General features: G+C 44.4%; 1 protein-coding gene across 2 annotated transcripts in view; it reads right to left on the reverse strand.

The window, feature by feature from the left end:
- Blnk (B-cell linker) overlaps positions 1-13,460 on the reverse strand; it is a 67,530-nt gene that overhangs the window by 47,027 nt on the left and 7,043 nt on the right. Inside the window, exon 2 of one of the 2 annotated variants that reach the window (XM_087584142.1) lies at positions 4,310-4,413. The exons of the other annotated variant lie outside the window; for it this stretch is intronic. The gene's annotated coding sequence lies outside the window, so the exon portion shown is untranslated. The remainder of the gene's footprint in view (positions 1-4,309; positions 4,414-13,460) is intronic. 2 annotated transcript variants of the gene reach the window in all.

The raw sequence follows: 13,460 nt of genomic DNA on the forward strand, positions 1-13,460 counted from the left end.
ATACTAGGTAGGAGAGAAAGAAGGTTAGAGCGGGGGAAGGGGTGTAGGTATCTTTAAACCACCTTCTGCTGACTAGGGACATTGGGTTTTTAGGGTCAGGTCCAATCTTCATAGTCAGGATATCTGTAACTTCTTCTTGTCACTTTGCTCTTTGCTTCCGATCACTCATGAACCACACCACCGCCAACCGGGAGCAGCGAGCAGAGGGGAAGCAGCAGCCTTCTTCCTTCTTTCTTCTTCCTTCTACCTCCTTCCTTCTCTTCTCCCTCCTCTTTCTCTTCCCTTTCCTCCTCTTCCTCCTCTCCTTCTTTCTCCTCTTCCTCCTTCAGAACACCCCCACCCCCCACCCCTGTCCCTCTCCAGAGTCCTCAGCCCACAGAATGGCACCCCTGCCAGAGCACACACCAGGTAAATAGTCAGCTGCTGTGGATAATCTGAGGCAGCCCCATCATATCTCACACGTGGGGTTAAAATGAAAACATGTTTACATAATGTAACTGGGGTTTTTAAGAAACCAAAATTCTCCCTACAACTTGCTACCAGGGCAACTTCGTCATTTCTAATGGGTATTCTAGAAATCACTAAGGAGATAATGACAACACTGGGCACTATAACGTGAATGGCTGGAGCTGGAGACGCTGTTCAGTAGTGAGGAACATGCTGGTTCCTTACCCAAGCCTGGATAGGCAATTCTGCGTCTGTGGATGTAACTCAATGGTAGGACACTTGCCTTGTGTGCTGAAGGGCTTCATGAAATAAGATAGAGTCATCTGGGAAGAGGGAAACTCAATCGAGAAAATGTCCCTACCACATTGGCCTGTGGTCAAGCCTTGGGGTATTTTCTTGATTGATGATTGGATGTGGGAGGGCCCAGCTCACTGTGGCAGGTGATCCTGGCTGCTGTAAGACAGCAGGCTAAGCTGGCCATGAGGAGCAAGCCAGTAGCACACCTCCATGACCTTGAGTTCCTGTCCTGACTTCCTTCATGATGGAGTGTGACCTATGACTATTTTATATTAAACCAAATGCCCTGTGAGAAAGAAAAGCTGATGCAAAAAGTTTACGCACTAGCTGATTCCAACTGTGTACGCTGTGGGGAAGGGAAACGCTACAGAGAATATGAAGGAACCGTGGCATCTACAGGCCCGGAGGTCAGAAAGGGTTCAGCGTGAAACAAACACCTATAAGGTTCTGTAACAGAAGACCCGTGGAGTGCACGTGACTGTGCAATGATGGCGTGGGAGGTACTACGGAAACAACCCTAAAAATGCTTGTCTCAATTCCAGTCTCCACTGGTAACATTCCTGGGAACCACCGCCCAGGCTTTCAAGGCTGATGCATAGACGCTTCTATACAGCTGAGGCCATTCTTGACCTTGCATTTTCTACTTAGTCTATGTATGTGTGCATATGGGTCATGCCCCAGAAATCTGTTCAGTTTTTGAGTCAACTCAAAATAAACACAGTGCATTTTTATTTCAACTGACACATAGAGGCTGACCATATTTGTGGGGTCCGTGTAGCATTTCAATACATGCATACATTGCATAGGGGTTCACACTGGGCCAAGTGTTACAGATCTCAAACAGTTGCCATTTCCCTATGGTAGAAACAAAAATAATTTCCCTTTGTCTAGAATGTCAGAACTTATTTGTACTATCAAACTATTATCCGCACTTAAGGGCTGACCTCATGCCCAACAGTAGATGGCCAACACAAAATGAACTCAATGATATTTTGGGAGGTTTTTGTCTCATAATGCTTTTGTACCTTATAGGTCTTTTGTTTATATATTATGGTTTCTGATTTTGTGTTTTATGGGATCTCTCTCTCTCGCTCTCTCTCTCTGTATATTATATATCCTTTTTTCTTTTTTTCCTTCCTATTCTGGCTTTTATTTCTTTTCTTTCTGTTTTTTTTTTTTTTAGATGATTTTAGATCACTCTTACAGTGACAGAGAGAGAGAGAGAAAAGGTGTGGATTTGGGTGGGCGGGGAGGTGGAGAGGATCTGGGAGGAGTTGTGGGAAAGAAACCATAATCGGAATGTATTATACGGACAAAATCTATTTTCAATAAGAAAAGGGGGAAACCCCTGTAATTTTAAGATTTATGATCAGCCTTTCCCCACCCTTTTTTCTCTACTTCCTTACCCCCTCCCCATTATGTTTTTAATGACTGAATAATATTCTATAACTTGTGTGATCGAATTTTATTTTTTGTTCATTGGTCGTGGGCACTCGGGTTGCTATTTCTTTGCTCCTGTGGACAGTGCTACAGTAAGCACGGGAATCCAGCTGTTTCTTGGACAAACGATTTCATTTCCTTCAGCATATGTCAAGCAGTGGGGTTGCTGGATCAGAGGGTAGCTTTATTTCTCTCATTTGGGGGGGGGGTCATACTGCTTTCCACAATACTAACTACCAAAGTCTATTCCCACCACACTGTGTTCCCTTTGCTCCACACCCTTGTAATCCTCCTTCATTTGATGGCGAGGGCCATGCAAGAGGAACAACAAAAGGCTTTGGAACTCATGGGATTCAGCCCACCGATTAGCATAGCCAGGATGGGTTCACCCCTATTGAGGCTTGACCCTGAGGACCACGTGTCCTGAGGACGTCAGGCTGTTATGAAGTTCTGTTCTGCTTGCTGCCCTCACGTTCCTCTTAATCTATGAGTTATACAAAAACTCAAAGAATGCTTCCAGCCCCTCACCAGACAGTATCTCTGGCACTCACAATAGGGCTTGATCTCTTTCAGGCATTGCTGCTGGAGCAGATTAATGACTCACTCACCACCCTAGGAAAGAACTTAGAGATGTAGATTTCTAGCCACCTAGAGAAAGCATTTGGAAAAGTAAAATTGTTAGTGAAGTGAGGTTATGACGTTTTTACTGCTGGCTCTGATGTAGAAAATGTTAGGGAACAACGTGAAGTGCAGAAAGGCTCACACACTCTTATTAGTTGAGCTAGGGACCTTCATGGTCAGGGCACAAGAACAAGGGCAGCACTGGCTGACGTGACTCTCCCTGAGGTGGGACTGGTGCTGAGTGATTTCTTACACCCATGTTTGCCCTCAGCTTCCTGATCTGATTTAATAAGAACTGCTGATGAGTGAGTGGATCTGCATTCTGAGGATTTAAGGTAGATGCGACTGATTTTTATGTAAAAGGTTAGATTTGTGATTCTTTTAAGATTACTTTTAAGGATAGATAATAAAACAATTAATCCTTTCTTTGTAACCACAAATTGTTGCCTTACAGTGAGAGAAACTGGCTGAGAAATCTCCCCGCTCACTCACATTGTTAACCTATAACAGGTTGCTTAGTTACGAATGGACGTGGGTCCTTGGGAAAGATTTGTTTTCTTTACCTGTACTACGTAATGTATTTCTTGTAAAGGTATCAGGGAACATATTGTTTTTTCATAGTCATTCACTAGAAGAAAACTAGGACACGATCACATTGTAATTTTATACTACTTGAAAGACATTGCTGGGATTTATAGGCCATAGGAGGAAGGATAAAGTTATTAGAACATTGTTCTATCTATCAAATATGTATGTATGTGTGTGTATGTATATATGTATGTATGTATGTATGTATGTATGTATGTAAAACTTGTCTGGGTGTGTATTGGAGCTTGTTCCGTTCACCAATTGTATGAATGTATGTATGTATGTGTGTGTGTGTGTGTATGTATGTATGTATGTGTGTATGAGAGAGAGAGAGAGAGAGAGAGAGAGAGAGAGAGAGAGAGAGAGAGAGAGAGAGATGCTTGGAGCCTGCTTGCTGGGGCTTTGCTCCATCCATTCTATGTGTGAATGCATATGTGCTTGTCTGTTTATATGTATGTATGCATATATGTATATATTTGTATATATGAGTTTATTAGAGTATGCCTTTTGCTTCATTTATTCAATGTGTATATGTGTGTATGAATTTTCTCTTTCCTTTTCTTTCTTGCTTGCCCCAAGGAGTTAAGAGTTCAAAGTTTCTTATTGGTCACAAGGAGTGCCAGGTCCAGTGAATTAAGCTTTGATCCCGCAGAGAAAAATCTGCTGAGTAATTCTCTAATCACTGGCTGCTATAGGCAGCAGTCCCATCATTATCCGGACTGACCCCTGTCAGCGGCTCTAAGCACTGACCTCCAATCTGCTGCCTGCCTCGGTTCAACCACCCCACGGATGCCAAAGCTGGCTACTGGCAATTTGTTAGTGGCCATTCTAACTGGAGTGAGGTGATACTTCATTGCGCAGGAAACAGAAAGTGTCCAGGCTCCTGTTTCAGTCTACAGCATACAGCCCCTTCTACCTTAAACACGGGAGAAGAACAGGAGGGCGGGCTCTGGCTGCTGGCGGCTTGCAGTCTTCCTTTACCTCAGATTAACGAAACACACCCGCATGAGTGGTTCTCACCTGCCGGGTATTAGAGCAGCAATGTCAACCCACAAGCCACAAAGGACACTGACATCGTACACCATCTTGTCTTCCTTGGTGAGCACATGGGCAATTGATCTCATCACAAACTCCTCCATGGAGGATAAGCTAAGCTAAAGAAGGGGCCATAATTAATCTTTGGAGTGGAGTCACGCAGAGTTTGTAACCATCCTGATAACTAGGCCTCACTCCAGACCACTGAACCCAGAGTCATTGACCCTCAAGTGTGTCCAGTGCGTTGTTGAAGCTGAGAGCCTCAGACAGCATTATTAGGGGAGGAGAGCTCTGTGCACCCCCACCCCTCTGCTCTGGGGATCTGGTCTGAGAAAGTGCAATGGGGAGGACCACACAGAGCCCACTGACCACCAGAACATCTCTAGGCATTTGAGGGTAGAACAGATTCTGGAAGGATAGTTTGTGGGACACCAAGGTGAGGGCTTCTGGGGAAAGCAGCTATGCTGAGGAATAGCCAGTGACCAAACAGGAGTACAAGAAAGCTCACATTTTACAAGATTCATGCCCCATTGTCTTGTTATTAAATATAGAAGAGGATTAAAAAATGGTAGCATATGCCACAAGCATATTTTTAAAGCCTATCAAAGACATGGTGTGTGTGTGTGTGTGTGTGTGTGTGTGTGTGTGTATGGTGTGTGAGTGTATATGTGTATGTGTGTGTATGGTGTGTGAGTGTATATGTGTATGGTGTGTGTATGATGTGTGTGTGTGTATGTGTGGTATGTGTGTGAATAGTGTGTGCATGGTGTATATGGTGTGTGTGTATATGGTGTGTGTGTGAGTGTGTGTGTCTGTGTATGGGGTGTACATGGTGTGTGTGTATGGTGTGTGTGTGTGTACACGGTGTGTGTGTGTGTGTGTGTGTGTGTGTGTGTGTGTGTGTGAGAAGTATCTTACTTTTCCTTCAGCTCACACTGCACTCACTAGACTGTGGAGAAGGGATAGGGCATGCTGGTATTTGCTCCACTTCTCTCTTCCCAGAGAAGACTGAATGCAAAGCGACCAGATCAGAGAATATCCCCTTGTGGGGACTAAGAGTCTCAAAGGAGGTCAAATCCTGCTAAGGGCAGATATATTATAGCATTATATTATATACCATATATCATATAGTGGAATATATATATATATATATGTATATGGTTCCTTTCATCCATTTCAGCCCCAGCTCCAGGATTTCATGCTTCAGGAGCTGTGAGGTTTGCCCTGCCACCTGAGCCAATCTGGGCCTAAGTGCCCCTCCCAACACAGAAATGCCATGCCAGGCTTCAAGGCCTTGCATTCTGCTTCAAGGGCCTTCAAAGCACCTGTTTCTAAATCTCCTACTTCACCTGGCTATTCCCTTCCTCGTGAGCCTGCAGGAGCTCCCTAGTGTCCACTGAACCTAGCTTGACACTTTTATCTTGGCCAATTGTTACGGGAGCTCACCCTGATCTCTGTAGAAGCCCGTCACCTCAGGCACGCTTAGGACCTCTGTGGTGATACAAGTCGGGCGCCTGGTGTCTCTAGCTACTTGTTTCTAAGATTTAATTTGGAGTAATATTTTCTCTGTGATCCTCTCTCTGTCTTTCTGTCTCTGTGCATCTGTGCCTGTGTATAAAGAACACACCCAGTCTCATATATATGTTTTTATGTTTTTGAGACAGGGTTTCTCTGTCTAGCCCTGACTATCCTCAAACTCAAATTCGCTCTGTAGACCAGACTGACTTCAAACTCAAAGAGATCACCTGCTTCTACTTTCCGAGTGCTGAGGTTAAAGGCGTGCACCACCATTGCCTGGTGTGCAGCTTATATTTTAAATTAAAAATGTTTTAATGAACATTTCTACGTCTCTGGGATTTTTAATGTGTTGTTTCTCTCTTTCTACCATGTAAGTCCCAGGAACCGACTTGGTAAGAAGCAAAATTTACCTGCCAAGCCATCTTGCTGGCCTTTGTTTTGAGACAGCATCTCTGGTCCCTTTTGAGTGTTTACATGGTTTAATATTTTTGAATCTAGATTCTTTTTTTTAGATGTTACTTATCATTTTCATAGGACTTCCATTTTCAGTGTGGGGGCAGGGGCTGAATGAACTCAGGGCCTCACACTAGTCGTGTGCTATATCCCCAGCCCACATTTTAATTTTTACTTAAATTGTAATACACACTTAATTTAGAAAAAAAAAAAAAAACCTTCCAGGAAGCTATAGAAAAGGGGAAAAAATGGATCTTGTAATCCACTGTCCTTGGGTCATCAGGCTTGAAGCTTCTGAGCTCTCTCTCATCTAGCTGGTGTTTTGTCGGTGGGTCATGAACAGAAATGCCAGACACTCAGAGGAACAGGAAGTGCAAAGGCTCGGTGGTAGGATCATCGGGGACCTTTGGGGCTTGATAGGAAACTCCAGAGCAGCAAGGAGGATAGATATAGCAAGTAATAATTTAAAACAACGACAACAATAATCTATGCTTAAGCCGGCTAAGCACCGGCAACGCAGTCTCCCCTCCCCCATCGGGAGTCGCAAGCCTGTCCAGGTTCCTGCGGTTAGCTGTTGCTGAACCACTCACTCCGCACTCCCATGGCATCCGTCCCCTGCGGCTAGCCTGCCGAGACTGGCTACTGCTGGCTCTAAACCCCCAGCCCCGTAAAATGAAAACTCCAGAGGCTTGTAATTTATCAGCCAGATTTATAACAGTAAATCTTCCATCCCCAAAATACCCACACAAAGAACTCAAAACTTAATTGATAGAGATACAAGCTGCACACCTAGATTGGACAAATGTGCCCTACATTACTCTATTATCCTTCTACCTAGCTACCTAGGACTCTCTCAGGCCACGTGGATGTGGTTCGCCTTCTTCTTCCATATTCTCTCAGTCCGTCCCTGTCTCCTCTCTGTCTCTCTGTCTCTCTGTCCTCCCACTAAAACTTTCAGCTCCGCCTTCTTTTTCCACTGCCCAATCACAGGCCTTAGCCTTATCTGACTAGGATTTCACCTGACCTCACCTGTGTACAGACAGCAATCCACAGATTGAGGCTGCTGTAAGAGGGACGCGGTCAAAAGTGAGGCTAACCCGATAGAGGCAGTCAAAACAGAGGCTAAGTGGATGGGGATAGTCAAAAGTGAGGCTAACTGGACCGGGGCAGGTACTAAAACCTTCCTACAGGGTCATGATGAGATAAGTCCCAGGCAGCCGGAAGTGCTCATGGACCATTCCTGGGGCGTATCTTGATTAAGGGTGGGGTGGGGTGGGGTGGGGTGAGGACACTATGTGCAGGAGACACTGGTGACCATTCGGACATCTCTCTGCTGAGCCTGCACGCAGAATAGTGAACATACGGAAGACACAAGGAAGATGTGAGGTTTACTCCTGAAAAGTCAGGCTGACAACTTTCAAGTGGAATATTGCTGTCCAGCTGGGGAAGCAGCTCAGGCGTAGAGCGCATTAAACACAAGGCCATGGGTTTTAGCTCTGTCACAGAAAGAGAAAAGAAATCTCTAGTGTTACAGTTCTGCTCGCGTGCCATGGTGGAAAAAGACGAACTGCGGCACCTCCCTGCCTTCATTTAAAATTTGTTTCTCTGTGTGTGACGCTCGCATGTGATTTGTGTGCACATGTGTGTTGGTGCATGTGCAAGGAATCATCCTCTATCTCTCTTCCACCTTATTCCCTGAGGAGGGTTCCTCAAAGCCAGAACTCCTCAATGTAGCTGCTCTTGCTAATTCGTTTGCTCTAAGAATCCTCTGCTGCTGCTTGCCAGGGCTGGGATTCCAGGCGGGCCACGCCCACTGGGTATCTCACGGGCTCCAGAGACCTGAACCCTGGTCCTTAACCTGGCACAACAGGGGCTTTAACTATGAGTCATCTCTGGCCTCTCGGTTCAAGTTTAAATATTAAGTTTTTAATTTATACATATACATATATATATATATATATATATATATATATCAAAATATTATTTACTTCTTTTTCCAGACTATTCCTTTAAGTTTGGTGTCACGAGTTTTTGTTTTTGTGTGTTTGTCTTATTTAATCCACAATTCAAGGAGCTCGCCAGGCTTGGAATCCAGAATTAAACTGAATACAAACCCCGCTTTCTGTGATGTAGGATGGGGGGGACTCCTCATTTCATGGCTTGCCCAAATCCTCTGGCCTCTGAAAACTCAGAGCAGAGACACAGAGAAAAGCTGAGGACTGACTCAAATGAGACATCCCTGGCTCCTGACCCACCATTCTGAAACAGACAGTTTGTTCTGTTATTTGCATGCCACAGACAACCCCCAACGGGCTTCTTGTTCTCCCTCTTGATGTCTAGCCTCCTTCCTCCATATTCTGGCCTCAACTTCCCCATGCCCACCTCCTCCAGCTTGACCTTCCTGTGGCATCAATGGTGTTAGATTTAGATTTGTAAACTCAGCACCCACAGCCGCGTCCTTCTGAACAATGTGGTGTAATTACTGAGACATTTCACTGGTTCCTTTCATGGGGGGTCGCCATAGTAGGTCTCCTAGGGCTCCTATCCCACTTTATTGATGCAAATACTGAGGCCTAGAAGGAACATGGTGCTGTTTCAGATTGACTAGCTTTGAAATTCAGGCTCCTTATTTGGTCTATGAAGTCACAGAAATTTAGAAGCAGCAGAGACCTTGCCATGTTCTGGGTCAGTCTCCCTTTTGCTACAAGGGAGAGAATTAATTTCTGGGGAGATTTGGTGACTGTCCCAGGGTGAGCTTAGTAGAAAATTGCTTTGTTTCTTTTGTGCAAACATTCTCCCTACTCTTTCCCACCTGGCTCAGGTCCCCTGCTGGGATATATGCTGTCCTATGGGAATGAGGTACCTCCTCCATCCCGGGCCACAAACCAGAACTCTGACTGAAGCACAGAGTGGGCAAGACAGGGCTCAAAGACTGACCCACCCTCAGGCCAGTCCAGAGCCTTGGAGAAGGAACCAGAACAGAAATAACCCTTGGCCTTTGTTCTGTATCATGAACCAGGTATTGCATGTGTCACAACCTCCCTGCTGTAGCTCCTATTTTTACTCCATTTTCTATCATGACACGAACATTCTTAACCATTATTTTGTACATCTACAGTAGGGTAAAGCATATTCATGCTGCTATGGAATCCCCACTTATAGAGATGACACCATGTAGTCAGAGAAATTTAAGGATTCATGTAGTCCCATTGCAGTAAGGGGTGATACACAAACTGAAATGTGACCTCAAAGTGCATATATCTGGGCCCCTCTGGGTGGCACGCTGATTTGTTTCAACTGGGGCCCTTTTCTGGGGATGTGACCAGCTACACCATGAGCCTCTATGGCCAGACTCCACTCTATTTTTGAAGATGACACACAGTCCCCCTACCTGCCCTGCATTCATACTGGAGACACTTGTGTCCCCATCCCTGCCCGGTTATCGGCTTCCAAGGTCAAACATTGTGCTGAGTTCTTGGTGCATCTCAGCCTTTGGCGAGGGGCAGAAAGAAAAGAGGAAGAGGCAGATGGCCGTGGGAGGTAAGGAGAGAGGGTAGTGTGTGAGAGTAGAGGGGGATGCTGTGGGGCTCGGCAGGCCTGGAACATGTTGGTAGTGATTGAGCAGAGAAGCTGGAAGGAACACCATTACTCCCATTCTCTACCATGACAAGAACATTCTTAATCTGGCCCCTGGAGTCTGGAGCATAAAACCCCTGTCTGCCTGACACCATACCTCACAGCTAACAGCCACTAACCATGGAAGGTAGATCACAAGTGTTTCCAGCCTCCTTCCTTTATTTTCCCGCTGACATCTACAGCTATTTGCTGCTGGTGGCTGTCGTGTCTGGGCTGCTGAGCTGGGTTATAAACAAAGAGAAATTGGGCTGCACTTGGAATGATCAGGAACAGGGAGGAGTCTACCAATATCAAGTATCTTGTCCAAACTCCTGATTCCACTTACCCTGTCAAGGGCAAATTGGCTGGGGACTCTCCTCATTGAGACAGATTGGCTGACCATAAACCTATGCTATCCTGTCTTCAACATGTTCTTGGAAGATTTGCCACTTGATATGACCACAAAAATCGCCATGGTTCTTCCTCTTCCTGATTTCAGTACTTAGAAGACCTTGGTGCCTTCAGGGCTGCAGCTTTTTCTGTTCTCTGAGCATGCGGGGCTCTGTTGTCGTTGGCGTTATCAATTTTTTAAAAATCTATCTATCTATTCATCTATCTAGCTATCTATGAATGTGTCTATCATCTATCTATCATCTATCTCTGTCTATCATCTATGTATCTATGTATCAATTTATGTATGTATGTATGTATATTTGTATGTATGTATCTATCTATCTATCATCTGTCTATCTATTATCTATCTATCTATCTATCTATCTATCTATCTATCTATCTACGTGCGCACACACACACAGATGTTCGTGTGCTCTATGGTGCCATGTGGAGATTAGAGTACAACTCTGGGAATCAGTTCTCTCCTTCCACCATGTGGTCTAGGGAATGGACCTCAGCTTGGCAAGCATGTGTGTTTACTCACTGAGGTGTCTCTCTGGCCCAAACAAGTTCTTGATTTCACCATGTAGATGGTAAAATTTAGTAAACTCGCATGGTCATACAACCACTGTCACCATCCAGATGCACAGAGAAGTCAGTAAGAGCTTTAAAGCATATTATTATCTTCAATTTACTTTTGAATAGCTTTTTAAAAAATGAATAGCTTTTGTTTTAGTGTGTGTGTGTGTGTGTGTGTGTGTGTGTGTGTGTGTATGTGTGTGTGTGTGTGATTATATGAGACTGTGTGGAGGATTGAATGCAAGGCCAGACACTTTCTGTGGGAGGCAAGGCTCTTCCACAGAGCTCACTCTCAGCACTGCTATTATCATTTAAGAAATGACAACATTTATCCTAAAGTATAGCACTAGGCATATAGATCCAGTTGGCATGGCAACTGTGAGAGCCTTGACCGTGAATATGCTGTAGAGCCAGTAGTCCTTCCATTACTTAATACAATTAATACAGGCTTAAACTAAAACAACCTTTACAAATCACATGTATGTAGAATTTACCTTTCTAAGAATTTAGCATTCCACTTTCCATTTTCTTTTCTGTATGTTGGTGGTTTTGTTTAGCTTTGTTGAGACAAGACCTCATAAAACCCAAGCTGAGCTGGAACCGACTATGTGGGTCATAAGGGTCTCGAACTCTCTGTCTGCCTCATTGCTTTGCCCTGTCTAGTGTTGGCATGGTGTGCCACCATGTTTGGCTTTCCATTTATTCTTTCAAAATATATTTCTCGGGGACTGAGAGATGACTCCATGGTTAAGAGCACTTCTACAGGACCCAGGTCCAATTCCAGTACTCATAACTATCTGTAGTTCCAGTTCCGCTGGATCTGACACCCTCTCTTGCCTCCTTGGGCACTAAGAGGGAGGGCAAATGACACACAGACATACATGGAGGCAAAGCACATACGCAAAATAATTTTAAAAGGAAAGTATATTCTCCTATACGTGCTTGACTCTATCACATATACATAGAACGACATTATTTCTTATCTCCTGGTTTCTGTGTGTGTGTGTGTGTGTGTGTGTGTCTGTATGTATATGTATATACAAATGTATAAATTTTTGTACTTAAAAACAAACATTACTCTTCTTGCTACATAATTTTCTATACCTAAACCAAGTATAGGTTTTGTTTTCATTGTTGTTTTCAGTAGTGGAGATTCAAGGGTCAAGGGTCAAGGGTCAAAGGTCATTCATGCTAGGTAAGTACTCTATCACTAAGCTATAACCCCAGTTCCTCCTTTTACTTTTTATTTTGAAATGGGGGTCTTTCTAAGTTGCCCGGGTTGGCCTGGAACCTGTGGCTTTTTCTGCCTTGATAATTTGAGTGCAAGCGATTACAGCTCTCAGATTGTTTAAAGCCGTGGTTCTCAGTCTTCCTAATGCTGTAACACTTGAATACAGTTTTTCATGCCATGATGACCCTCAACCACAAAGTTATTTTAGTTGCTTCTTCACAACTGTAATTTTGCTACTGCTATAAATCATAATGTAAATATCTGTGTTTACCAGTGGTCTAGGCAACCCCTGTGAAAGGGTCATTCAATCTCCAAAGGGGTCACAACCCACAGGTTGAGAGCCACTGGCTTAAAGCATGTGTGGGGACATAGGAAAAGACTCATTCTACGCCTAAGCCTAGATCCCTCAAGTCTGCTCTAACAACCGTAGGCATAGCCTCTTACCTGGGAACTCTGTTCCCTTAGGTATGTCTTCACCTCTCACCTCCTTATCTACAGTAGTGTTCTGTTCACTCAACTCATAACCTTGTTGACTAAATAATCCTCTGTGCCAGAGGCAGGGCATAGCATCTGCTTCTGGGTCTACGCTAGCTGTGAGAGCAATGGTTCCTGGCTGGTGCTGGTGTCGGAACAGCGAGGGTCCATAACTACCACAGACTTAGTGACGTGATTCTGGAACAGAGCCTCAAAACACTGCAGACAGCGCTAAGGACATGGTTTGGTGCATCAGGGAAGTTGGGACTGGTTATTTGGGGGAAGAGGATATTCCCACAATTGTTTTTTTTTTTTTTTTTTTTTTTTTTTTGTTCACTGTAACAGTGTTCCTGTTATACACTGGGTATTATTAGTACATACTATTACTTCTATTTTCCAGACGGATGAGCCAAGGTTAAATGGATTTAGTGCCCTTTTCAAAGAGTGCGAGCTAATTAGTGCAGGGCAGGCTGCCAGACCTGGGTCTGCTTGATACCAGCCAACATGAATTCTTTTTCCATCATACAGAAGACACTTTCCCAGGACGCCTCCTAAATTATACTGCTCTAGTGAGGCATGCCTGCCTACCGGTAAAGCTAGCTATGCTCTTTGTAATTATAACTTACCCACAGACAATGGGAACCACTACGGGCTCAGCCACTATAACACACATCAGTGTGTGGTAACACTCAACCTAGTCAGTGGAATTCAAGTTTAGGCTTGAAAATTTGCAATAAGTGTAACTACTCCCAAGTCTAGCTTGGAGGTT

This window comes from Rattus norvegicus, chromosome 1 (assembly GCF_021556685.1).
Source record: "Rattus norvegicus strain SHRSP/BbbUtx chromosome 1, alternate assembly SHRSP_T2T, whole genome shotgun sequence".
Taxonomy (NCBI): Eukaryota; Metazoa; Chordata; class Mammalia; order Rodentia; family Muridae; genus Rattus; species Rattus norvegicus.